Source organism: Bufo gargarizans, chromosome 1 (genome assembly GCF_014858855.1).
Source record: "Bufo gargarizans isolate SCDJY-AF-19 chromosome 1, ASM1485885v1, whole genome shotgun sequence".
Taxonomy (NCBI): domain Eukaryota; kingdom Metazoa; phylum Chordata; class Amphibia; order Anura; family Bufonidae; genus Bufo; species Bufo gargarizans.
Genome location: NC_058080.1, coordinates 651,193,988 through 651,221,368, shown reverse-complemented (window position 1 = coordinate 651,221,368; position 27,381 = coordinate 651,193,988).

Below are 27,381 nucleotides of genomic sequence, written 5' to 3'. Positions count from 1 at the left end.
AAGTTACCCTCTGCACAAGAGTTGGCCTCGATTTTTGCCAGGGAGGTCTTCCGGTTGCACGGTTTGCCCAAGGAGATTGTGTCGGATCGGGGGAGTCAGTTTGTGTCAAGGTTCTGGCGCGCCTTTTGCTCCCAGTTGGGGATTCATCTCTCTTTCTCCTCGGCCTACCACCCTCAGTCCAATGGGGCCACAGAACGATCCAATCAGGCCTTGGAGCAATTCCTTCGTTGCTATGTCTCCGATCACCAAGACAATTGGGTTGACCTCCTGCCTTGGGCTGAGTTTGCCAGGAACACGGCGGTGAACTCTTCCTCTGGGACGTCTCCCTTCATGGCCAATTATGGGTTCCAACCTGCCGTGTTACCGGAGGTATTCTCTCCCCAGGATATTCCGGCTGTGGAGGATCACCTTTCCGTCCTACGTGCTTCTTGGGTACAGATCCAGAGGTCCCTTGAGGTCTCTGCGCGGCGCCAGAGACCCCAGGCTGATCGCAGACGAGCGCCCGCTCCTTCCTACCAGGTCGGAGACCGCGTATGGTTGTCCACCCGCAACCTCAACCTTCGAGTGCCCACTCCCAAGCTGGCGCCTCGCTTTGTTGGTCCCTTCCGAGTGCTTCGCAGGGTAAACCCGGTAGCCTATGCCCTTGCGCTTCCTCCTGGCATGCGGATCTCCAACGTGTTTCATGTCTCCCTGTTGAAGCCACTGGTGTGTAATCATTTCACTTCCTCGGTTCCTCGGCCTCGTCCGGTCCAAGTGGGCAATCGTGAGGAGTATGAGGTGAGCAATATCCTGGACTCACGCCTGGTCCGCGGTCGGGTGCAGTTTTTGGTCCATTGGCGTGGTTATGGTCCAGAGGAGCGTTCCTGGGTTCCCTCCGCAGATGTTCATGCTCCTGCCTTGCTCCGAGCCTTCCACGCACGCTTCCCTCAGAAACCGTTCTTTACTCCGCGGAGGAGGGGCCCTTGAGGGGGAGGTACTGTCATGGTCTTACCTTCTTGCTGTTCTCCTTTGTTTGACATGTGCTGGCGGCCATCTTGGTTTCTGGGTTTCTTGTAGCCTCCCACCCTGCGGCTTCTCCTTCCCACTGGGAGGAGCTGGATGCCTAGCTCATATATATAGGAGGTCTGTGGCTTCAGTTCCTTGCTTGGTCCTCCTGTGTTCACATGCTTCTAAGACTGCAGCTGCTTCTGGTTCCTGATCCTGGCTTCGTCTGACTACCCTGCTGGTTCCTGATCCAGGCTTCATCTGACTACCCTGCTGGTTCCTGATCCAGGCTTCGTCTGACTACCCTGCTGGTTCCTGATCCAGGCTTCGTCTGACTACCCTTCCGGTTCCTGACCTCTGGCCTCGCAAGACCCTGCTTCGGTTTAGCCATCCGTTTGGACTTTTGCCTTACAGCTTGATTTTCAATAAAGCCTTCTTATTTCCACTTATCTCTTGTTGTACGTCTGGTTCATGGTTTCATGACACTGTGGCTCTATTTTCCCCAAAAAATGTTTTTTATAACCTGTCAATCACTTACTTAAGGTGCCCAAGGGGAGGTCTGTTAATACAGGATGCCCGGCCGCACCCCTCGCCATCCGGTGCCCAGCGCCGCCCTCCCTGTCTTCAGGGCCGCCTTCCATGTCTTCAGCGCCGCCTTCTACAGCCCAGCGCCGCCTCCGCAATCCTCCCCGTCCCTCTGCCAGATCCCGCGCCTGTGCGGACTCATGGCAGCGGCTTCATTGAGCGAAGTGCGCATCAGGCCGGCGCATGCGCACTTCGCTCAACAAAGCCGCTGCCAGGAGTCTGCACGGACACATCAGGCTGAGCCTAGTGCGTAGGCACAGGATCGGGCAGAGGGATGGGGAGGATTGCGGAGGCGGCGCTCAGCTGTAGAAGGCGGCGCTGAAGACAGGGAAGGCAGCGCTGAAGACAGGGAAGGCGGCGCTGAAGACAGGGAAGGCGGAGCTGGGCAACAGGCGGTGAGGGGTGCAGCTGGGTATCCTGTATTAACGGACCTCCCTTTGGGCACCTTAAGTAAGTGATTGACAGGTTATAAAAACAGTTTTTTGGGCAAATAGAGCCACAGTGAGGTTTAATAAGGCCAGCTTAGGATTCTTCTTATTAGTCTGGACATGAGCAGCATATGTTTAGGTTAGCGGGGTTTAATCTGATGACAGAATCCCTTTAAGATTGAACCACATACCCTTTTTTGTGGTGGAAGGAGTGCATGGGAATACAGTGTATTCAATACACCATAAAAGCCACATTAAAAGTGCCTTTATGTTCAGCTGCTTTCCTCTGGTGGAGTAGAGAAGTCAGGGGCAATACAGGCCTTGTTCATTTTGATAAGAGCTGCTGATCAACCGTTCAGCATTTAAGTTGACAGGCGGATGCGCTTATCAGTTGAGGGTGCTGGCGGGGTTTCATTAAACTGTCCCAGGCCTTGGAGAGTGTTGCCCTTCACATGTTGGAACTGATGTGTGTTCCCCTCGTCTCCCCTACTCAGTTGCCCAAGGAACTACGTACTCTGCCGCCAGAGTTGTCAGCTGGAAATTTTTGGAGCAATTTTTCAACAAGGACCTTCTGGTATTGCACTATTTTGCTAGTGTCACGACCCTTGGTCATGGTCGTGACTCCTCGGGAGCCGCATGCAGTTGCCTGCGGTTTGGTGTTGTGTCAACCGCAGCTGGGGGCACTTAGTGGTTTGCCTCAGGTGCAGTTGCCGCGGACAACAGGCATGCGTGCGGTTGCCCTTGGCAACGTGTGTTTGTGTGCACTTCCTTTGTCTGTTTGTTGTGCACGAGGTCATGTTTGTATGCACTTAGACACCTTCCTTCACTTGCGGTTGTCCGCGGCAACGTCTGGTGTTGTGTGCATGTGGTGGCAGTGTCTCGGCCTGCTGGCTGTTCTTCAGGACACAGTTGCCACGCATGCCGTTGCCGGCGGTAACAGGTGAGTGTGTTTGTGTGCTTTTCCTTTTGTGTGCCTTCACTACCTTCCCTGGTGTTGGAAGGGTTAACTCCATTTCTGTGTGTGTGTGAGACACTGGGTGTGTCTGTGTGGGTGTGGCCTCTTAGGCCTATAAAGCCTCAGTGTTTGGCATGTGTCAGTGGGTTGCTTCAGCCATGCTTAGCTGGAGCAGCCTCCTGTGTATATAATCTGCCAGTGGGGGCCACCTTTGTGGTCTTAGGTTTATCTGCGAAGTTTATGTCTTGATGTTCAGTTGATGTTTTCCTTTGTCTCTGTTTATTTGCAACTACGGATGTCCTGGTTACCTGTGTGTTATGTGTGCTGTGTCCTCTAGTTGTTCTGTGGACATTAGTAGTGCATGCATGGGTTCCAGTCAGCGTGACTGTGACAGGTACGTGTGGAACTAGTAGTTCGCCTGTCATATCTGTATGTTGTATGTGTTTCCCCATTCCTTGTAGCTTGGCCAGTGAGACCCCTGTTCCTCCGTGTCCAGAAGGAACAGGCCGTCTTACCTTGACTCCTAGTTCAGGGACCGGTCGGAGGGTGAGTAAGGGATCCGAGGTTCCTGAGTATGGGCCCTCCTACCTTCAAGGTCGGCCCATGCAGCTAGGAGTTAGGGTCAGGTTAGGGACGCTTTAGGAGGTGACCTGCTCCCTAATCCTGTCATCCTGGCCGAGCAGCCTAACATCTTCTGGCATCGCACGGCTGAGGGTTATCCCCATCCTCAGCCGTGACAGCTAGTCCTCTCCAGCACAGGAATGAGATATGAGTTATCTCTGTAGCGGCGGTTGAGAAGGGTGAACAACCAGTAATCTGTGTTGTTCAAAATGCGTACAATGCAAGGGTCACGGGAAAGGCAGCATAACATAAAGTCAGCCATGTGTGCCAGAGTCCCAACAGACAAGACTTCGCTATCCTCATCAGAAGGATGACTCTCAATTTCCTCATCCTCCTCTTTTTTCCTCATTCCTCCTCTTTTGCTCATCCATGCTGAACAGATGGAATAAACCTGCTATGGTTACTACCCTCTGTAGTGGAGGCAACCATCTCCTGCGCCTCCTCCTGATCATCAAATTTGCGCTGAGAAGATGAAATGAGGGTGGTCTGGCTATCACCCTGTGTACTGTATTCCCCCATTTCCACTTCTTCCACATGCAAATCGCCTCAAAGTTGCGTAAAACCTCATAGAGGTCAGACATCCATGCCCACTCGTCGCTTGTGAAGAGCGGAAGCTGACTTGAAAGGCGACGACCATGTTGCAGCTGGCATTCCACTACTGCCCTCTGCTGCTCACAAAGCCTGGCCAACATGTGGAACGTGGAGTTCCAGAACATGCTCACGTCGCACAACAGTCAGTGAGTTGGCAATTGTAAGTGTAACTGCCAGACTGGCGGCAGCTGTAGATGACTTTCGGAAATGGGCATACACGCAGTGCACCTTCACCAGTAGCTCAGGCAAATTGGGGTAGGTTTTGAGAAACCACTGAGCCACTAAGTTTAACACGTCACCTAGGCATGGTATGTGTGTGAGCTTGCCGAGCTCCAAAGTCAGCACCAAGTTACAGCCATTATCAGACACAACCATTCCTGGTTGTAGGTTCAGTAAACCACAGCTCAGCCTGGTCCGTTATACCCTGCTGCAGCTATGCAGTGGTGTGCTGTTTGTCACCTAAGCAAATAAGTTTCAGCGCGGCCTGTTGCCACTTCCCCACTGCAGTGCTACACTGCGTTCAGCTACTAACTGATGGCTGAATTGTGCTGCAAGATGACAATTCAGAAGTGGAAGTGGAGGAGGAGGTGGAGGAGGAGAAGGGGGGGTTGCAGCCACTAATGTAGGTGGTGGCAGAAATCCTGATGGAAGTAGGGCCCACGTTCATTGGCGTCGGTAGCACCTGTGCCATACCAGGGTATGACTCACTCTGGGCCTCCACAATGTTCATCCAGTGTGCTGTCAGGAAAATGTAGCATCCCTGGCCACAAGCACTTGTCCATGTGTCAGTCGTTAAGTGGACCTTCCCAATAACTGCATTGGTCAGGACACGGGCAATGTTATGGGACACATGCTGGTGTAAGGTGGGGACGGCACCCCGGGCAAAATAGTGGCGGTTGGGGACTGAATAATGAGGGACATCCGCCGCCATCATTCTGCGGAAAGCCTCAATGTCCACAAGCCTAAATGGCAACATTTCCAGGGCCATCAATTTGGAAAGGTGTGCATTTAGTGCTATGGCCTGTGGGTGGGTGGCTGGGTATTTGCACTTTTGTTAAAAGGTCTGGGGTATGGACATCTGTATGCTGTGCTGGGACACAGAAGTGGATGTGCTAGCTGATGGTGCTTGCGAAAGTCCAGGTGCAGGGTTAGAGGCATCCGGGCCTACGTCTTGGACAGGTGATTCGCCAACACGTAACACAGGGGAAGAGGAGGCAGTGGTGTGACCTGCAGACAATTATTGTGGACTCAGGCATTCATTCCACCTATTAGGGTGCTTTGATGCCATGTGGCAGATCATGCTGGTGGTGGTGAGGTTGCTAGTGTTCACTGCTCATTTTTGGTAGGGTCAGTGATTTTATCGTCCAAAACCTCCTCTTCCACTTCCTCACTCTGGTCATCCTCCTGAATTGTTGACCTAACAGCATCCTCACTTATTGACAACTTTGTCTCATCCTCATCATCAAACTCTTAAGTCACTAATTGCCGTTGACTTATTGGCAACTGTGTCTCATCATCATTCACCTTGTGAAACACTAATTGCCGTTCCCCACTGCCATCTTCTTCTGACTGTAGATGCTCAAGAGCTTGGGAATCAGAGCACAAGATCTCCTCATGTCCCTCTTAAAGCGGGCTTGGCAAGAGGCCCAAATTAAGGAATGGTGATGAAAAGAGCTCCTTGAAATATCCGAGTGTGGGATCACTTGTTTGCAAAGACTCTCCATGGTGGGAGGAAGGAGGATCAGGGCGAGGATTCTGTTGACCAGACTCTTGGCTACTGAGACTGGACTTTATGGAAGACAGAGTGGTGCTTAGCCGACTGGAAGCATTATCTGCTGCAATCCAACCGACCACCTGGTCGCACTGGTGTGACTTCGCCAGTGGTGTCCAGTGCCACCCTTCAAACTGGGACATGAAGCTAGGTATCGTGGATGAGTGTGTTTCTTGTGCACTGCCAGCAGGCACAGTTTCACTGCGCCCAGAGCCACGCCCGCTGTGTGCTCCATCAGCATCACGGCCACTTCCCCATCCCTTAATGCTCGCCTTCATCATATTAAATGGTATATATGCTTGCAAGTATGTCACACGTACAGTGTGATACTGTATGTATCTAGGGCCATTTATTGTTGTGGCAGTGCATATTCACCTTTGTGTTGTGTGTACTGGCTGTGGATACTTTGTATTGTGAACATGACAGTTGGTATATATCTCCTCTCTGTTCTGTTCATAAAGGCAGGGTCAATTGCCCTTGCTTGCTGTCTGTTCTGTGTTCCATGTAGAAAATAATTGCGCCTTCTGTTTGTTTGCACCTGTGGGTGCTTTGCTTTGGGCTAATGGGTTCAGCCATACAGTATATTCTGTCGGTGTATCCCACCCTTTGGCTGAGCAACAGCAATAGTTTATACCAATAGTTTCTGTATCTGCTTCTGTTGCTCTGTTCTCTGTCCAGTCCTTTCCAGTCTGTATGTCTGATCTGTGTCTGTTGTCGTGTCTGACCTTTCCCTGCTTGAGTTCCTCCCGTGGTCTGTCTGTGTTCACTGCTTGTTTAGTCTCACTTTAGTTCTGCTCATAAGTTGTCTTCCAGTCTGGGGTATCTGCTCTTGATCCAATCTGCCTATTGTGGCATTTCAGAGACCTGTGTTTCAGTCTTAGTTAGCTGTTCAGACTGTGCCTGTGGTTTTGCACATTTCTTGACCCTGCCTGTGTTTCTGAGTCCTACGGTCAGCTGCCAAGTACACTGGAACCGTCCCAGGAGGTAGCAGTCTGGTCACTAACCCAAAGTAAGTCCACATCCCTAAAGTCCACGCCAGAATAACCCCCTTAATGTTTGGCCCAATGTTAAACCGTTTACTTGGCACTGTGATTCCACATTACCACTGATCCCTCTTGATCCATAATTGTTGGATCCATAACATAATGGTCCATAATAAATGACAATATGTTTTATACCTATATCTTTTTCAGTGGCATCTATTACAATATAATACACATAAACCCGGCTAATCTTAATATAAATGTAACACCAAGCTTTACGTTCATTTGAATCTTTTCTACAGCATTAAATAGAATTACACTACACATGCAGCTTAACCAAGTGATACATTTCAAGTGCACTCTTACGGTACATTAATTATTGATTTGCTATTTCATTTTTTGTAAGACTTACATATTCTTAAGTACCACAAAGACTTCATTTTAAGTCAAGTTGAAGTATTTCTATAAACGTGCACAATAAGACCTCATTGTACCAATGACTACAGAACATGAAATTACTGCAATGTCGCCTGGTACTTTACTTCCTTTCTGTCAACACCTACATACTGATTCATTGGTGTGATACCTGACTGATATTTGCAAACAATATTAGATTAGATTATATTAGATAATAACGGCAATTGACAAATTTGGAGCTATTTTATGTATTATTAATGATGTCCATGTATTTTAGGCTAAAACACATTTTTAGGTTTTTATTCAAATGTTCATTTTTTAGGCTTCATATTCCACATTTTACAATACATAGTCGATTTTCATCCAGAGTGACAAAACTCACAAGATATTCAGAGACATATTCTAATCCTATGAGTTTTGCATTAGCAAGTCTGCTATACATTAACAGGATCTGTCCCACTTTTTAGTACCATAAATATATAGATGAACCACAACTCAAAAAGGCCCTTAAAGGAAACCTTTCACCATGAAAATGCAATGCAATGCAATCTGCTGACAGCATGTTATAGAGCAGAAGAAACTGAGCATGTTTATCCATAGTAAAGATGAGCGAATTTTGTGAAATTCATTTCAGGTCCTATTTGCTACATACAGTATTTAATAAAGTTCAATTTGGGTAGGAATCAATTCTACCCAAATGGAATATGCTCCATTTGGCATATAATACTTTCGGGTCTCCTAGGACTTGCAAGATAATTTCCTTTCCAAAAGAAAAGTAAAACTAAGTGGCTAATAGCAGGAACCCAGCTCTTTCTGGGTAACTACCCTTCAACAGAGCAGAGCAAAGACAATTTGCTTGGTGGCTTGAGAGGCCTTGGGTGGGGTACTATATCTTCTTATGGAGGGCACCAAGTATGCATGTATTCTATCCCAGTCAATGTTCTTATGAGTTTCTGGGAAAAATATACTGTATAAAAATGAGCAAGTCTTTTATCTGGTGGCACCAGATAGGCTTCGGAAAGCTAATTTGACTCTTTCTCAGAAGAGGGGCTTTGCCTGGCCTACCGTACTCCGCAACATAATATGCTAGCATATGTACCCAAATTTGGTACCAATAAAAACATCAAGTCTTCCTGCAAAAATTAGCCCCTGCACAAGACAATTGGCATAAAAATTTAAAAAGTATGGCGTTCAGAAAATAGAGACACAAGAACATATTTTTTTTATCAAAAATGCTTTATTATGTAAAACTGAAACAAACAAACAAAAAAAGTAGACATATTTGATATCTTTGCATCCATAACAGCCTATAAAAAAAGCACATAATCTAATCTGTCAGATAAACATTGTAAAAAAAAAAAAAACTGTGCCAGAATGGCCATTTTTTGGTTACCTTGCCTCACAAAAAGCATATTGTAGAGCAGTCAAAAATCATATGTACCCCAAAATAGTATCAATAAAACTGTCACATTATCGTGTAGTTTCCAAAATATGGTCACTTTTTGGGAGTTTCTACTGTAGGGGTGCATCAGGGGGGCTTCAAATGGAAAATGGTGTCTAAAAATGAGTGCAACAAAATTGCCCTCCAAAAACCATGCAGTGCTCCTTTCCGTCTATGCCCTGCCATGTGCCCTTACATCAGTTTACCACCACATGTGGGGTGTTTCTGTAAACTGCAGAATCAGAGAAAGGCCTCATGCACATGAAAGTATTTTCTTTCCGTGTCTGTTCTGTTTTTTTTTTGCCGTTTACTGAACCATTAATTTCAATGGGTCCGCAAAAAAACTGAAGGTACTCCGTGTGCATTCCGTTTCCGTATATGTCCATATTTCCATTCTGCAGAAAAATAGAACATATCCTATTACTGTCCGCATTACGGACAAAGATAGCACTGTTCTATTAGGGGCCAGCTGTTTGATTCTGCAAAATACAGAATGCACATGGATATCATCCGTATTTTTTTATCCATTTTTGAGGACCGCAAAATACATACGGTCGTGTGCATGAGGCCTTATAGATATTGAGTTTTGTTTAGCTGTTAACCTTTGATGTGTTACAGAAAAAAATTATCAAAATGGAAAATCTGCCCAAAAAGTTAAATTTAGAAATGTGGGAAGTTTTGGGCAATAGTATGGAAAAAATTTCTGAGAAAAGGTTCGTGCTAGAACTCGTTAAGGAAATCCCCAGGTAGATTATACTTCTATCCTGCCAACTAAAAGGGTAGTATGAAGTTAACCCCTTAAGACACCATGACGTACCTATACATCATGGACTGCACTGCATTAAGCCTCCATGCATTAAGCCTCCATAGAGTACAAGTTTGTAATGGCTGCAAACTGTCACCATCTCCACAGAAATGGTGACAGTGCTGAGCCCCCGGCTGTTACAAACAGCCAGGGATCTGAGTTTACTAGCCTTGAACCAATGGTCCAGAGCCTGTGATCACTCTGATTGGCTAGTCTGTACAGACTAGCCAAACAGAGGATTCTAATGATGGAGAAAAGTTCTGATCAGAACCTTGATAAATATATGTATAATCCTCCCCCCTGCAGCCCTCAATGTGCCTGACCATGCCCCCAATAAACTTCAAGATGGCCTCAAGATGGCAGAGTGCCCAAGCACCCCCCCCCCCCCCTAGCGTTCGAATGGTTGAAGAGTTAACAGAAGAGGGAGCTTCCCCTCCCATCGGGCGACTGTGCTGCTGTGGTAGTTTCTTGATGGTTATCATGGCAACCATGTGTCTTTACAGGCATCCCAGCTTGCCATGGTGTCTGAGCCTAACAGGTCCTTCCAGAGGCAAGAGCCTGATCAGGATTAGTGTGAGTCACAATATACTGTAATACACAATGTATTGTAATACACTATACAGTGTATTTGAGTATATTGTACAACCATCAATCTCACTGCGTCTTCAAGAACCAAGTGGGTCTGGGTACAAAAAGTGTTAAAAAAATACTTTTTCCTATATCTGCACATTTATAATTGCATTTTAATTATAAAATGAAAAAATACAGGTACAGTACACATGTTTGGTATTGCCACTTCCGTAATAACCTGATCTATAAAAGGCTCACGTTACTTTTCCCGTAGTGTGAATGCCATAAAAAAACTTTAATGGAATTGCAATTTTGCCCACCTCACTTAAAAAGTCATGTGTACACCAAAATAGTAACAATCAAACTGTCGCATCATCACTCACAAAGTGAGCCCCTACATAAGACAATCGCCCAAAAATTAAAAAAAGATATGGCTTTCAGAAAATGAAAGACACAAAAACCATATGGAGTTTCTTTCCTTCTGTGCCCTCCTTCTGTGCCCTGCTATTCATTTTAATGGTTCCACAACAAAAAAAAAACGGAATGTACTCCGTATGCATTCCATTTCCATATTTCTGTTTTTCCGTTCCGTTGAAAGATAGAACATGTCCTATTATTGCCCGCAAATCATGTTCTGTGGCTCTACTGAAGTCAATGGGTCCGCAAAAAAAACTGAACACATACGGAAATGCATCCGTATGTCTTTCATATCCATTCCGTTTTTGCAGAACCATCTATTGAAAATTTGATGCCCAGACCATTTTTTTCTATGTAATTACTGTATACTGTACATGCCATAAGGAAAAACCGAATGGAAAAAATGGAACAGAAACGAAAACAAAAAATGGAACAACGGATCCGTGGAAAACAGACCGCAAAACACTGAAAAAGCCATACAGTCGTGTGAAAGAGGCCTCAGGGTAATAGATAATGAGGTTTTTTTGGGCTGTTAACCCTTACTGTGTTACAGAAAAAAATTGCTTAAAATTGAAAATCTGCCAAAAGAGTGAAATTTAGAGAATTCACCTCCATTTTCCTTTAATTCTTGTGACACACATAAAGAGAAAGTTTATAAAATCAGCTTTGAATAACTTGAGGGGTGTAGTTTCTAAAATGGGTTTATTTATGAGTGGGTTGTACTATGTAAGCACCACAAAGTGACTTTATAACTGAACTGGTCCTTAAAAATTGGGTTTTGGAAATTTTCTTAAACATTTTTAAGGATTACTTCTAAAATTCCATGCCTTCTAATGTCTTAAAAATGTACATTAAAATTACAAAATTATGCAAACATAAATAGAAATATGGGAAATGTAATAACTCTTTTGTGAGGTATCACTATCTGCCTTAAAAGCAGAGAAATAAAAAATTTGAAAATTTTTCCAAATTTTCTGCAAATGTAAGATTTTTTTAAATAAATAAAGGTGATTTATATCGACTCGAATTTACCACTATCATGAAGTACAATCTGTTCCAACATTTTCAGAATGGCTTATATGAGTAAAGTGCTCCAAAGTTAATACCACATAAACTGACACATGTCAGATTTCCAAAATTTGACCTGGTCCTTAAGGTGAAAAATGGCTCGGTGCTAAAATGAGATTTAAACATGGGATCCATGGCCACTGCCAGAGCTTGCATTTTGGACATATTGAGTTTGTAATAGGAGGCTTTACAAATTAGATTGATTATATTCTGAAGTGTTGGTAATAAAACTTCAGGTGTGGTAATGGCCAGTATGATGTCATCAGCATACAAGTCTGGAGTATGAGATGACTCATTAACATTAATAACATAAATATCTGGAGAACATCTAATGATGGGTGAAAGGGTCAGCCCTGTCTGGTACCATTGGAAATGGTTTAGGCCTCTTTCACACTTGCGTTGTCCTGATCCGGCGTGTACTCCACTTGCCGGAATTACACGCCGGATCCGTAAAAACGCAAGTGTACTGAAAGCATTTGAAGACGGATCCGTCTTCAAAATGCTTTCAGTGTTACTATGGCAGCCAGGACGCTATTAAAGTCCTGGTTGCCATAGTAGGAGCGGGGAGCAGTATACTTACAGTCCGTGCGGCTCCCGGGGCGCTCCAGAATGACGTCAGAGCGCCCCATGTGCATGGATGACGTGCCATGCGATCACGTCATCCATGCGCCTGGGGCGCCCTGACGTCACTCTGGAGCGCCCGGGAGCCGCACGGACGGTAAGTATGCTGCTCCCCCGCTCCCCACTACACTTTACCATGGCTGCCGGGACATTAGCGTCCCGGCAGCCATGGTAACCACTCTAAAAAAGCTAAATGTTGGATCCGGCAATGCGCCAAAACGACGTTTCGCTTAAGGCTTAAGGATCCGGCCTTGCGGCAAGTCTTCAGGATTTCACTCCATTCAGAATGCATTAGGATAAAACTGATCAGGATTCTTCCGGCATAGAGCCCCGACGACGGAACTCTATGCCGGAAGAAAAGAACGCAGGTGTGAAAGAGCCCTAAACCATCAAATAAGAAACTGGACGTTAAGACCCGAGCAGAGGGAGTAGCGTAAAAGGCGATTATGATGAATTTAATAAAGCCCTCAAACACGAATTTGTCAAAAGTAGCGGCAAAGTAATTCCAAGACACAAAATCAAATGCCTTCTCTGTATCCAGACACAGGAACAGAGAAGGCTTCCAAGACCTCTGCGCAACCTAGGCCAAGTTAATAAAGCGCTGCATGCTATCCGGAACTTGTCTTCCAGAAACAAATCCCACCTGATTGTGGTGGATAAGCAGTGGAATAATGTGAAATAATCAAGGGACAGTATTTTTGCATAGATTTTGATGTCAAAGTTCAATAGGAATATTGGGCCAAAATTCGCCAGGGATGTTGGGTTTTTATCAGGTTTTGTAAGAGTTATTACATGTGACATCAGTATCACTGAAGGAAATACCGTACGCACTGCTAAGCTGCTTTATTAAAAACATCCACGAAAAAGGGTGCAAAAGTAGAGGCAAAGTGTTTGGAATAAGTATTAGTAAAGCAGGGGCATGGAGCTTTTTTAGGTTTCAAGGATTGTATTGCTTTAAGGATTTCTAAAGCTGTAATGAGGGTGGAAAGACTTTGTGTGTGTTCTGGGGAAAGACACAGAAGGAGGAAAATATCTGTAAAGAATAAATCAAGGCAACTGGACGTACTGTAGATTTCTTGAAAACGTTTCACTCGTTCTTTCAACGAGCTTTCTCAATTCTGAGTGATTGTACAAAAATTCTGGGAATAAATATGTAACTGAATCCACATCTGGTAATTATACCCAGCATTGGGTCAAAGGTGTTGATTCCATTATCCTAATTGGAGTCAGTAGGTGATAAAGACTTCACAGAAAAAGGTGTCAAGACAGCATTGTATGTGGCAGACAATAGATGTCTAACCCCCCCCCCCCCCACCTCTATTCAAGCTTGGCTTCTACATTTTTACGTAGATGGCCTCCTTCACGCCTCGTTTGTACTAATCGGCCTCCATATCCAAAACGCGTACTTGACTGTCTTCAAAGGTGTGACCTGTTCCTTTTAGATGTAAGTACACGGCTGAATCTTGACCAGAGGTTTTGGCTCTTCTATGCTGAGCCATACGCTGATGTAGTTGTTGTTTTGTTTCGCCGATATACAGTTCTGAGCATTCCTCATTGCACTGGAGTGCGTACACAATGTTGTCCATCTTGTGTTTAGGCGTTGGGTCTTTGGGGTGAACCAGTTGTTGCCTCAGTGTGTTGCTGGGTTTAAAGCAAATAGGAATGTGATATTTATTAAAAATCCTTTATATTTACGTAAAAATGGAGAAGCCAAGCTTGAATAGAGGTGGGGGGGTTAGACATCTATTGTCTGCCACATACAATGCTGTCTTGACACCTTTTTCTGGGAAGTCTTTATCACCTACTGACTCCAATTAGGATAATGGAATCAACACCTTTGACCCAATGCTGGGTATAATTACCAGATGTGGATTCAGTTACATATTTATTCCCAGAATTTTTGTACAATCACTCAGAATTGAGAAAGCTCGTTGGAAGAATGAGTGAAACGTTTTCAAGAAATCTACAGTACGTCCAGTTGCCTTGATTTATTCTTTACAGATATATACCATGACCTGGATAAATGAGAACCTTCACAGACACAGAAGGAGGAAGGAATCTATATGCTCCTTTCTTGAGCAAGGAGTGTGTAAATTATACAGGGACTCATAATATTGTTTAAACTGATCGGCAGTTAATCTAGGATCCTTATCTCTAGTACTGTCTAATAAATATGCTATATGCGATGAAGCAGAGCCAGAAAGGCGCCTGCTTTGTTATTGTGCACATAACAGTGCATTTTAAAACACTTGCTGATGTGACGGAGAAAGTGAGGAAAACTGGTCAGATAGAGATAAGACAATTGAAACGTGGTCTGATCATGTGATTGTTTTAACACTAGTAGAGCAAGTTTGCAAGAGGGAAATTTTGTTAACTAAGAAAAACTTGATGCGGAAGTAAAATTTGCGAGGGGGAGAAAAATAACGTGTAGTCTCTCTCACTGCCGTGTTGTCAATGCAATGTATCATAAAATCTCTCCTCTGCCACAGATTAAGCAAATTGGGAGTGGGTTGTATTTGCAAGAAGAAGTGGTATCTAACTGTACATCTAAGATAGAGTTAAAATTCCCCCTTTATAAATAATATTTTTCTCACTGTGCATATTTTGGGAAGGAGAGAGGACCAACACTGAAGTTGATGCCTATTAGGAAAGTACACAGTAAAAAGGTGTATGTTACATTATAGATATCACAAACAACCCCTAAATAAGGCCCCAGGGTTTCTATTACAGCCTTGTAAAGGGAAAAAGCCCCTGGTCATTTAATAGTAATTGCAACCCCAAGACATGTGAGGAAACATTTTGTCTTGAATTTAGGGATCTTACACTTATGAAAATGCATTTCCTACAAAAAATAGTACATCAGAGTGAAGGGACCTAACCTCCTTCCAGACCATACTATGTTTGTAAGGACTTTTAAGTCTCTTCACATTAACCCTAAGTTCACACCTGAGCGTTTTACAGCGCATTCCATAATATCAGAAGTCACCAGTACAAAGCGTGGAAAACATGTACTGTATCTCACAGGTAGAGGTAATATAGAAGAGCCTGATGCTCATAAAGCTAAAGGGATTGAATATCCAAACCTGTAACATAATAAGGTAAGTAAACATAACAGAGCTACAAGTGTGATACAAGTGTGGCAATAATATGACAGATGTATGAAATTTTGAAGACATGGTCAGATATCAATACAAAAAAATTGCCTTTAAAGGGATTGTCTCACTTCAGCAAGTGGCATTTATCATGGTATTCCTATAGTGTGCAAGCACGGCCACTGATGCTGGATTGCAGGGTGGTCATAACCATGGAAACGAGCAATGTATGATGTGATGGGAAATTGATTCCGGCCAGCAGAGGCAATATAGACATTCACAATACATTAGTAAGTGCCTTTTATTAACTTTCTCTACATAACAAATGCTATTTTCTGAAGTGAGACAACCCCTTTAAAGGCATTTTTTTTGTGTTGATATCTGACTATGCCTTCAAAATGTCATACAGTCCTGATCAAAAGTTTAAGACCACTTGAAAAATGGCAAAAAATCATATTTAACATGGCTGGATCTTAACAAGGTTCCAAGTAGAGCTTCAACATGCAATAAGAAGAAATGGGAGTGAGACAAAACATTTTTTGAGCATTCAATTTAATAAAAACAACGAATAAACTGAAATAGGCTGTTTTTCAGCTGATCAAAAGTTTAGGACCACAGCCCCCAAAAAAAACTAACCCCCCCCCCCCCAAAAACAGAAATCCAACTTCCAAACTTGAACTCAATAATGAGTAGCTCCGCTGTTATTGTTTATCACTTCAAAAAAAAAAATCGGCATGCTTGATGCAAGCGTTTCCATGAGGTGAGTGGGAACATTTCTCCAAGTGGTGAAGACGGCCGCACGAAGGTCATCTACTGTCTGGAACTGTTGTCCATTTTTGTAAACTTCCCTTGCCATCCATCCCCAAAGGTTCTCAAATGGATTTAGATCAGGGGAACACGCAGGATGGGCCAAAAGAGTGATGTTATCCTCCTGGAAGAAGTCCCTTGTCCTGCGGGCATTGTGCACTGTAGCGTTGTCCTATTGAAAAACCCAGTCGTTACCACACAGACGAGGGCCCTGTCACAACCAGACAGCTGAGAAGCTCTGACAGAAGCCTTTCAGAACCTCCTCCTTGAGTTTTCTTTGTTGTGCTGTTCAGTTCCTCATCTCGTTAGCCTCTGTCAGCTGTCATGTAGTTGGACTGATTGCTTCCCTCTAAATTCCTCCCCATAATGCATTACTGGGCGGCTTATACTTCTTCCTGGAGTGTGTGTGCATGCTGATCCTATTTCCCAGTCTGCTACTAAGTAAAGTGCTGTACATTTATCTGTTATTTTCTGTTTGCTGGATCCCAGGTGATCTGACTCCCTCCGTGTCTGGTGTAGGGAGCCGGTGGTCGTGTCCCCTCACTATTGTAGGGTGTTCAGGTGTTATATAGTCGAGGTACGTGGATATGCAACCATCCACCTCTGGGATTTTTGCATAGGCTGAGCAGCCAGGGAAAGTGCCAGGTTTTGTGCAGGGGTCTCCCTCTTGGTTCCTTAGCTTTGGATCCAGTGAGTCATATATGCATGTTGGATTGTCTTGTTTCCTGTACACCGTCCGTGACAGGCCCTCAGTCATGAGGAATGCGCTCTGCAACATCTTGACATAGCCAGCGACCGTTTGACGCCCCTGCACTTCCTGAAGCTCCATTGTTCCACTGAAGGAAAACGCACCCCAGACCATTATGGCGCCCCCTCCACTGTGGCTCGTAGAAAACATCTCAGGTGGGATCTGCTTGTCATGCCAGTAATGTTGGAAACCATCAGGACCATCGAGGTTAAATTTTTTCTCATCAGAGAATATAACTTTCTTCCACCTTTGAATGTCCCATGTTTGGTGCTCTCTTGCAAAGTCCAAAAGAGCAGTTCTGTAGCGTTCAAGGAGACGAGGTTTTTGTTTTTGAAGCCCTTCAGTCTCAGATGCCATCTGATGGTTATGGGGCTGCAGTAAGCACCAGTAAGGGCCTTAATTTGGGTCGAGAATCGTCCAGTGTCTTGACGGACAGCCAATTGGATCCTCTGGCTCAGTGCTGATAAATTTTTTTGGGGTCTTCCACTTGACTTTTTTGTTCCATAACCCTCAGGATCATTTAAGAATTTAAGAAATTCAAAATGTCTTACTGCGTCCCACTTCAGCAGCGATGGCGCGCTGTGAGAGACCCTGCTTATGCAGTTCAACAACTCGACCACGTTCAAAAAGGGAGAGTTTTTTTGCCTTTGCCATCACAACGTGTGACTACCTGACAGAAAATGACAATGAATGCACACTTTGCACAGATTTGGCCATTTAAAGGCATGTGGTCCTAAACTTTTGATCAGCTGAAAAACAGCCTGTTTCAGTTTATTCGTTGTTTTCATTAAATTGAATGCTCAAAAAATGTTTTGTCTTGCTCTCATTTCTTCTTGTTGCATGTTGAAGCTCTACTTGGAACCTTGTTAAGATCCAGCCATGCTAAATATGATTTTTTGCCATTTTTCAAGTGGTCTTAAACTTTTGATCAGGACTGTACATCTGTTATATTATTGCCACACTTGTATCATGTGTTATACATTTGCTATCAGCTACATCTTTCAATGCTGTTGTGGTTGGAGGAGCTAAACACATGCCAAATGTACACCTTTTGGTATTCCTCTCATGTTACTGTCAATGGGCATGTTATAGTGTAAGTCGGAAGATTTTCCCTTGGTGTGAATTTAGCCTTACACTTTAATTAAACAATGCATCCATAAGTGGATTTATTGGTAGTAATTTATAGTATTTTTTTATTTGCTCTACACTTAGCGGCCTTTTTGTTTCTGAGTGCAGGCTGTTTAATGGAGATGAAAATTTACTATAGTATCCTCACCATCTGCTTCCTAATGCACCATATATCTGCAGTATGCATTGTATCATACTTTATGAAATGTCTTTTACAGTGTTTATCGACATCGTCCTACCACCAATCACAGAGACATTGGGGCACATTTACCAGACAACTTAATTATAACTCCAACACTTTATTCCAGCTCCATAACCATTTCACACCTTAATACTAAGCGGGTCGTATTCCTCCCAGCCAGGGTTTTGTTTCAAATCATTGAGTAGTAAGTTCTTTCAGTAGTTTGCCTTCTAAATGTAAATGCCTTAAACCAGTTTTTGATAGTTCATTCATGAAAAGAAAATTTCACGAAAAGTGAAAGTCCATTTCTATCATTACAGACATGTTCTCTCTCTAATTACAATTATTTTTTTTTGTAACGTGAAAACCGTTAGTCTTGGGTGTGGGTTCTATATTTTCATCATTTTCCTTTAGTCTATATTTTATTGAATATGTAGTGTGCTTCAGAGAAGAAAATAATTAGATCTTTTGCAAAAGTATTCAATAGCTCATTTTAATTGTGGATGCATGTTACTTTATGTGCTACATAAATAATATTTTCACATTCAATTATAGTGCTGGCGTTGGGCTGCAGTGGCAGAATAAATATTAAAAAGTTGACAGCTTTAAAAGATCAGTCATTTTGCTTCTTGTGTAATCAGAAGGCTTGTAAAAATATGCACGTGTCCCCAGAGATGAGATAAATAGCTTTCAACTCTACTGTTGTTTTATTTGTTAAGGAAGCTCCGGGAATTTATTTTTCATTTATGTTTTTATTTGGTCTATAATAGCATCAGCTTAAGTGGAATTCAAGGTCCTTAATAAAAGAGCATTGCACAGGATATATTTAGAAGTAGATCCTGCATCTATATTTCAACATCTCAGGAGAATTATAGTAAAAAAGAACAGTATAAAGGACATATCACTCCTTTATTCTGTAAAACGCATTAAGGAACAGAGGCGAATAAAAAGAAATCTCCTAAATAACGTGGTTGCTTACTGCTTGCATTGCTGCAACAAACTCAGAAAGTTGCTATTACACTCCCATAATGAAGGTGAAACGTATTTTTGTCAAGGATGCTGTTTCTTAAATTGTAAACTTTATACATTTAATTTTATTTTTTCGTTTTTTTATTTTTTTGTCTGTAGCCTTCACATGTCTACAATCTGACAGTTCTTTCATATAGATTTTTAACATGATAAGGTCATCGCTTTGTCGTGGTGGCATTCCAACCTCTAGGACGCTCACCAAATCTGAGAATAAAAGGGCCACAATGCAAGTTTTCCCTGCACAGTATCACATTGCAGAGAATCACATTGGCATATCCCTGAAGCCCTCATGATAATTTGGGTTCCTGGAGATCAGAACCCTGCATATCATACAGTAATGGTGTATCCTAGTGGGAATGACCCTTTAATATTTTGCAAAAACTGTGACCAAACTATGAATAGTAAGACACCATGCTTGACTCTTTCCAAGTATTTCAGTCATGACATTGTGCTCATTGAATCTGTAGTTAATACATATGTATGAAAAAACTAGTAGCAAGAGCCTGTAATGGACAACTCATGTTTAACATGCAAACAGTCCTCTAAGATGTCTATTTAAAGGTCAGACCACGAAACATAAAGACGTGAGAGCGATGTAATGAGGATACATGCTTACTTCTTCCATCCTTGCATGCAATCCATCTGACTCACAGTTCAGTCTTGTGCATTAACTGTGACATAGGAATGACATTACCAAGGCAAACTAATACTTAGCCCTTTTATATACTCTGATGAATCAAGTCTTTTACACAGAGGCACAGAGGTAGCATTAAAGCCAGGCATTGCTTTGTTCTAGTGTGCAGCAAAACCAACATACACCAGCACAACATCGTTTTTGATTAATCACCCTGCAATGTACATGTACCGAATAACCAAATGGATTCTTTGTGCTTTTTATACAAACATAGTTTAAATCCAGTGGTAAAAGTTAACATGCAATTTAAGAAACAAGCGAGTCTTACTAAGAATATGTGATGTTAAATAGTGATGGACGAACATCGGCCAGGAAGATTCGCAAACACGGACGCGATCAAATGTTCGCGAACCGCAAGTTCTTGGCGGGCCCCCCCTTCACTTTAATGGCAGGCGAACCTGAAAACTCTTCAGGTCATATTTGCAGGCAAAAAATACTTACAAGAAGTGCACAAATCATCCCACAACATGGAAAATGACATGCCAGAGTGGGATCAATGGCAAAAATTCCCCCCAAAAATATTTATTTTAATCAGGGGCCATTTTTATGCATCTTAAAGGGAAATTCTCAGAAATGTGCCCTGCTGGAGCCTAGAAAATTTTTATTTTAGGCCACAGGAGTACGGTCCTTAAATATTAGGCATTCACCGGACAGAAAAGAACAAGTAATTATATGGCTGGAGGTATATTAGAAAGTCATTGGATATCAATTTTACTGCAGGCCAGTGGACTACACGCTCCAAACATTAATCATTCACCGGACAGAGCATATTTACTGATCCCTAAGGGACAGAGGGGTAAAACTTAGCATTTAATAACGATATATTCTAAAATAGACGGCCACTAGAGGATGAGCCTCTACAAAAAACCAAGTGAAAGACAGCCCTATGGGAATAGACTGTACATGTATACACAGTGTGGCAAGGATGGTATTAGGAAACAGGAACATTCTCACCCAATTGGAGACCAGGCGTTCTCTCGAAGATGGTTAGTGATGGAGACGGACCCGTGGTACTTAATAGCCACACTGGAAAGAGATAGGTGTGTATGCCCCCTTCAGGTGAGTGGGTGACAGGGTAATTGACCCTAGACAGCCCTAAAAGAAGGGGCAGGGGCCAGTACGCCCTACCTATCTACACGAGGAGCTTGCCCCGCAAGAATCGTCCCCGTCCGGATACCTGACCCTGTGGGGGCAGAATCCCTAATAAACCCTAAAAAAAGTTGCTCCCTACGTGTCACGTTTCAATTCGTGAAGGAAAATCATCAGGGGAGATAAATGGTGGTCACAGGACTATGGATGGGGCCTGTGCTACCAAAGAAAAGGGAAGATGGTAGAAAAAGGGGGTTGTGTGGGTCAAATGTCAAAAAATTCAATGCTAATGTGTGTGTAGCCGATGAGGTTAGATCACACAAGACATGACCACATCAACAGTTTCTATCAGAAGTATATAAATAGGTGCACCAGTGGGTGCTATCTATAATGGACAGAATCAGCAATTTCTGTCAAAAGTATATAAATAGGTGCACCAGTGGGTGCTATCTATATAGGACAGAAAGAGAGGCCTCCGGATGGTCATTCCAGGAAGGGGGGGCTGTCGGCAGAGTGTACTCACCCTGTGTCTTTTAAGTGTGCTCCAGAAGCCGCCGATTGTCCCTGTAGCCGCCTACTTCCAGACATGTGACTCCGGTTACCGGAAGTCACATGTCCGGTGGAACGCAAGGAAGTGAGCATGCGTTCCAGCCGGACGCGGCCCGTGGTGCGCGACGCCAGAGGATGACGCCGCACAGCAGGTGACCGAAATCACATGACCAGTGGCTGGTCACGGGACGCGCCGAGCCCGGAGAGCAACGCCCACCGCCTGGGTGCCGAGGTGCAAACGAAAATAAAAACAGGGGGCGGACTTTGGTACACAGGGCAAAAAAATGAACACATCAGTGGATGTAGTTCACTTAATTGCCAGGGGGACCCATAGTTAGAGGGATCCATGGTAACAATTAAATATATAGGTAAACCAGACTATTAGAGGCAGGTTCCGATAGACACCGGCCATAGGAGGGGTATAACCGGCCTGGTGAGGGTGCAGAGAAGTACAGATAGAGGAAGAAAGAATAGCCAGATACTGCCAGCTAAAATTAAGCTGCTCATTTATGCCCAAGGGGGTCATTGTTTTTAAATAATAAATCCAGCGCAATTCTCACTGCATTATAGCGCGTCCCAGTCTCCTCCACGTTTCGGGGGTAGGATGCGATCTATACCCATCTATACCCTCCAGCCTCCTATACCCTGGATGCATCTTCTCCAAGGGCCCCCCTCTGATCGGTAATGTCTCCATTGACAGAGGTTGCTTATCATCGCTATTAGAACCTAACAGGTTATATATATATATATATATATATATATAGGAGCTAAGTATCATTTTAATTTATCTGTTTATTTTGTTATTCCCTACGTCCACTGATTTCACATCACCTCCTGATGAGCTGCCATCTGCAGCTGAAACGCGTTGGGGTTGTCTTATTGTTTATACATGATTCCATCTGTATATGTGTTTTTTTGTTTTCCCTGGATTTATTTGCTTTCAATCCAGGTTCTTCAGTAGGGCCTTTTTGGCCAGCACAACTCAGGTTCCTGTTTAGTCACAGTGGCCTCTGGTGGCCGGAGGGAAACATGACAGTCTGCATAGATATAAGTGCTGGAAATGCTGCTGGTTGATTCAGGGCTGCCTCTTACACAGCAGCGGGTACAACATCATCATCATCACACAGTACGTCCATCTGTGTAATGCAGCCTGACTGAGACATATCCCTGTTATCTACATCCTCTGGTTGAGCATCACTCATTTCTTCCAACTGATGTGTAAATAACTCCTCTGAGAGATCAAGTGAAGCGGCTGTGGTGCTAGTGTTGGTGGTGGCGGCAGGCGGGTGAGTGGTAACTTGAGAGGTGCCGGAAGCTGAGCTGGAAGAGGATGGTGCGTCAAGGTTCAGAGCGGAAGCTGTAGAAGATTGGGTGTCCTGTGTTAGCCAATCAACTATGGCCTCTGAACACTGGGCATTAGTCTAGGGCCAAAGGGAATCACAGCACCACGACCACGATGGCCCCTGCGGGGTGGCCTGCCTCTGCCTGTCATTTTTTTTAGATTAGTTAAGTTGTACTATGCGTGCAAGGTACTGTGACACCAGATATGAATGGCGCTGAAGTGACACTATGCACTGGCACTGGGCCTTAAACACACAGACACGTGTGTAACTGACTGCTATTTATTCAGTCAATTTTTTATTTTTTTTATTTAAATGGAATCGAATGTGATGCCAGATATGAGTTGCGCTGAAGTGACACTATGCACTGCACTGGGCCTTAAACACACAAACACGTGTGTAACTATTTATTCAGTCAAAATTGTTTTTTTTCTTTAAATGGAATCGAATGTGACACCAGATATGAGTTGCGCTAAAGTGACACTATGCACTGCACTGGGCCTTAAATGCACAAACACGTGTGTAACTGACTGCTATTTATTCAGTCAAAATAGTTTTTTTTTCTTTAAATGTAATCGAATGTGACACCAGATATGAGTTGCGCTGGTGACACTATGCACTGACACACACGCTGGCAGGCAACTGCAATTTGATTACACAGGGGGAAAAAAGCAGACTGATGTTCTAGCCCTAAAAAGGGCTTTTTGGGGTGATGTCCTTATAGCAGAGATTAGATAAGTCTTTCAGGACTGGAGTGGACACTGAATACACTTGCCTAGCTATCGATTTCCCTATTAAATCAGCAACAACTACACTGCCCCTCCTCTCACTAAGAATGCAACTTCCGAATGAATCTAAAATTGATGCTGCCCTGGAGGTGGGAGGGTCTGGGAGGGAGGGTCTGCTGCTGATTGGCTGGAATGTGTCTGCTGACTGAGGTACAGGGTCAAAGTATATTCAATGATGATGTATAGGGGGCGGCCCGAACATCGCATATGTTCGCTCGCTGCGGCGAACGCGAACAAGCTATGTTCGCCGGGAACTGTTCGCCGGCGAATAGTTCGGGACATCTCTAATGATCAAGTGATTATGTGGCTGGAGGTATAATAGACGGCCATTCAATATAAATTTTACTGCAGACCAGTGTAGTACAGGCCCCAAACATTAGGCATTCACGGGACAGAATAGAACAAGTAATTATGTGGCTGGAGGTATATTAGACAGTCATTGGATATCAATTTTACTGCAGGTCAGTACAAATAGATGTCAAATACATATGTTTAAAAGAACAAAAAATATAAAAATGGATTGAAAACATGGCTAATGAAATCCCTTCTCTTGAAAAACAAACAAATGATAATAGTTGAAATTCGATAACAAGTGGTCGTCACAGGTTGAATTCCTCCGAGGTACCAAACATTAGGCATTCACAGGACAGAAAAGGCCTTTTTTACCACTGTATTTACCTAAGACAGGGATCATTATTTGTTCTGGGTGGTGGGGGATATTTGTGGGCTGTCATGAGTAAATTCAATTAAACGTAGTCGTCACAGGTGTTAAATTCCTCTGAGATCCATGCCTCATTTATTTTTAGAAATGTGAGGTAGTTCACACTGTCGTGAACTAGGCGAGTGCACTTATCTGTCACGATCCCCCCTGCTGCGCTGAATGTCCTTTCGGACAGGACACTTGATGAGGGGCAAGCAAGAGTTCCATGGCAAATTGTGCAAGCTCTGGCCACAGGTCAAGCCTGCACCCCCAGTAGTCAAGAGGTTTCTTGCTTCTAAGATCATCCACATCAGCCATTAACCCGATGTATTCGGACACCTGTCGGCCTTTTCTAAAGGCCTCTGATTCCGCCAATTTATATGGCAGTAGTTGGCGGGCTAGCAGCTATGACAAGCCAGCGGTCAGCCGTTGTTGGGAAAGAGTGTTATCCGGCATCATAATTTTTTTTACGCTTGAACATTTGGGCCATGGAAGCCTGTCTTGTGCCAGATGAACGCGATGACAGCACAGTGGAAGATGGAGTGGAGGACAAATGGGAGGAGAGAGGAGAAGGAGAAGAGGCAGGACGTGGAGCACCAGGATTGTGACTTTGTGGGTTCTGATGGCATTGCTCCCACTGGGCTTGGTGGTGGGAGGCCAGGTGCCTTCTTAAGGCAGTCATCCCCAGATGAGTGTTGGGCTTACCACGACTTATGCTTGACAGCACAGGCTGCAGATGGCAACACTATTATCAGCAGCTGACACTTTAAAAAAAGCCCTCACTGCGGAGCCATGTGCCGGCATCCTGGGAGCACAAGGTGTGACCGTGCATGGTGGATGGATCACTCCAGATACATTTGCAGTCTGTTTTTTGCCTCCTGTGCACTGCCAGTTCTACCTGCTTCTCCTCCTTCTCCTCCCTATCTGCTGCACCGTCTCTCCTTCTGAACTCCCTTCCTCTTCCTCTTTTGTGGGCATGTCTGTCTGTATAGCTGCGGTATCTCAGCAGAACCACACACAAATGCTGCACAATACAAATGCACTATATAGAAATTATATTCTAGGTATATCGCACCCCTGCCTCAATCAGATTTTTTGGGGGGCATTTCGTATATCACAACAGTTGCAGCAAATAGTTGTTCCAATGACGTTTGTCCCTCTGTATAGCTGCGTTATCTCAGCAGAACCGCACACAAATGCTGCACAATACAAATGCACTATATAAACATTTTATTATAGGTGTATCATACCCCTGCCTCAATCAGATTTTTTGGGGGGCAACTGGTATATCACACCAGTTGCAATTAGTTGTTCCAATGGTGTTTGTCCCTCTGTATACATAGCTGCAGTATCTCAGCAGAACCGCACACAAATTCTGCACAATACAAACATTTTATTATAGTTATATCACACCCCTGCCTCAATCAGATTTTTTTGGGGACAACTGGTGTGACGAAAGCACCTTCTTCACTGGGAGTTGGAGAGGCCTGCTTGCCAGCCTCTTGCCCTGTGACTATGGCCCCTTGGACACTATTTGGGCATATTGGAATTTAAAGGCGCTGTTTCTGCCCCTTGGACTTTTAACTGGAACAGATTCAAACAGGTGGCGGCAGCCATCTTAAATTGTCCGGCTGTGTTTTGCCGTCGAGTGTATGGAACTATTTTGGGCATGGGACTATGTGCACAGTGGGGCAAAAATAAGACTTCCAGGAAATTCCTGAACCCCTAAACCAATCTGGGTGATTTTTGGATAGGTTGTTCACTAAGATCGAGGCTATCAGGGGATGTGACTTATGCGGATATGTGGTGTTTTGGGGTGTTTTCTGTGGTTGGGGAAAATGTGTATTTTCTGCATGTGAGTGATTAAGTTAATTGTGTTTGGTAATTACAAACCGGATTCCCAAAAAGTTGGGACACTATACAAATCGTGAATAAAAACTGAATGCAATGATGTGGAGGTGCCAACTTATAATATTTTATTCAGAATAGAACATAAATCACGGAACAAAAGTTTAAACTGAGAAAATGTACCATTTTAAGGGAAAAATATGTTGAATCAGAATTTCATGGTGTCAGCAAATCCCAAAAAAGTTGGGACAAAGCCATTTTCACCACTGTGTGGCATCTCCCCTTCTTCTTACAACACTCAACAGACGTCTGGGGACCGAGGAGACCAGTTTCTCAAGTTTAGAAATAGGAATGCTCTCCCATTCTTGTCTAATACAGGCCTCTAACTGTTCAATCGTCTTGGGCCTTCTTTGTTGCACCTTCCTCTTTATGATGCACCAAATGTTCTCTATAGGTGAAAGATCTGGACTGCAGACTGGCCATTTCAGTACCCGGATCCTTCTGCTACGCAGCCATGATGTTGTGATTGATGCAGAATGTGGTCTGGCATTATCTTGTTGAAAAATGCAGGGTCTTCCCTGAAAGAGATGACGTCTGGATGGGAGCATATGTTGTTCTAGAACCTGAATATATTTTTGAATCGTGACTCGTCTGACCACAGAACAGTCTTCCATTTTGCCACACTCCATTTTAAATGATCCCTGGCCCAGTAAAAACGCCTGAGCTTGTGGATCTTGCTTAGAAATGGCTTCTTCTTTGCACTGTAGAGTTTCAGCTGGCAACGGCGGGTGGCACGGTGGATTGTGTTCACTGACAATGGTTTCTGGAAGTATTCCTGAGCCCATTCTGTGATTTCCTTTACAGTAGCATTCCTGTTTGTGGTGCAGTGTCGTTTAAGGGCCCGGATATCACGGGCATCCAGTATGGTTTTACGGCCTTGACCCTTATGTACAGAGATTGTTCCAGATTCTCTGAATCTTCGGATGATGTTATGCACAGTTGATGATGATAGATGCAAAGTCTTTGCAATTTTTCGCTGGGTAACACCTTTCTGATATTGCTCCACTATCTTTCTGCGCAACATTGTGGGAATTGGTGATCCTCTACCCATCTTGGCTTCTGAGAGACACT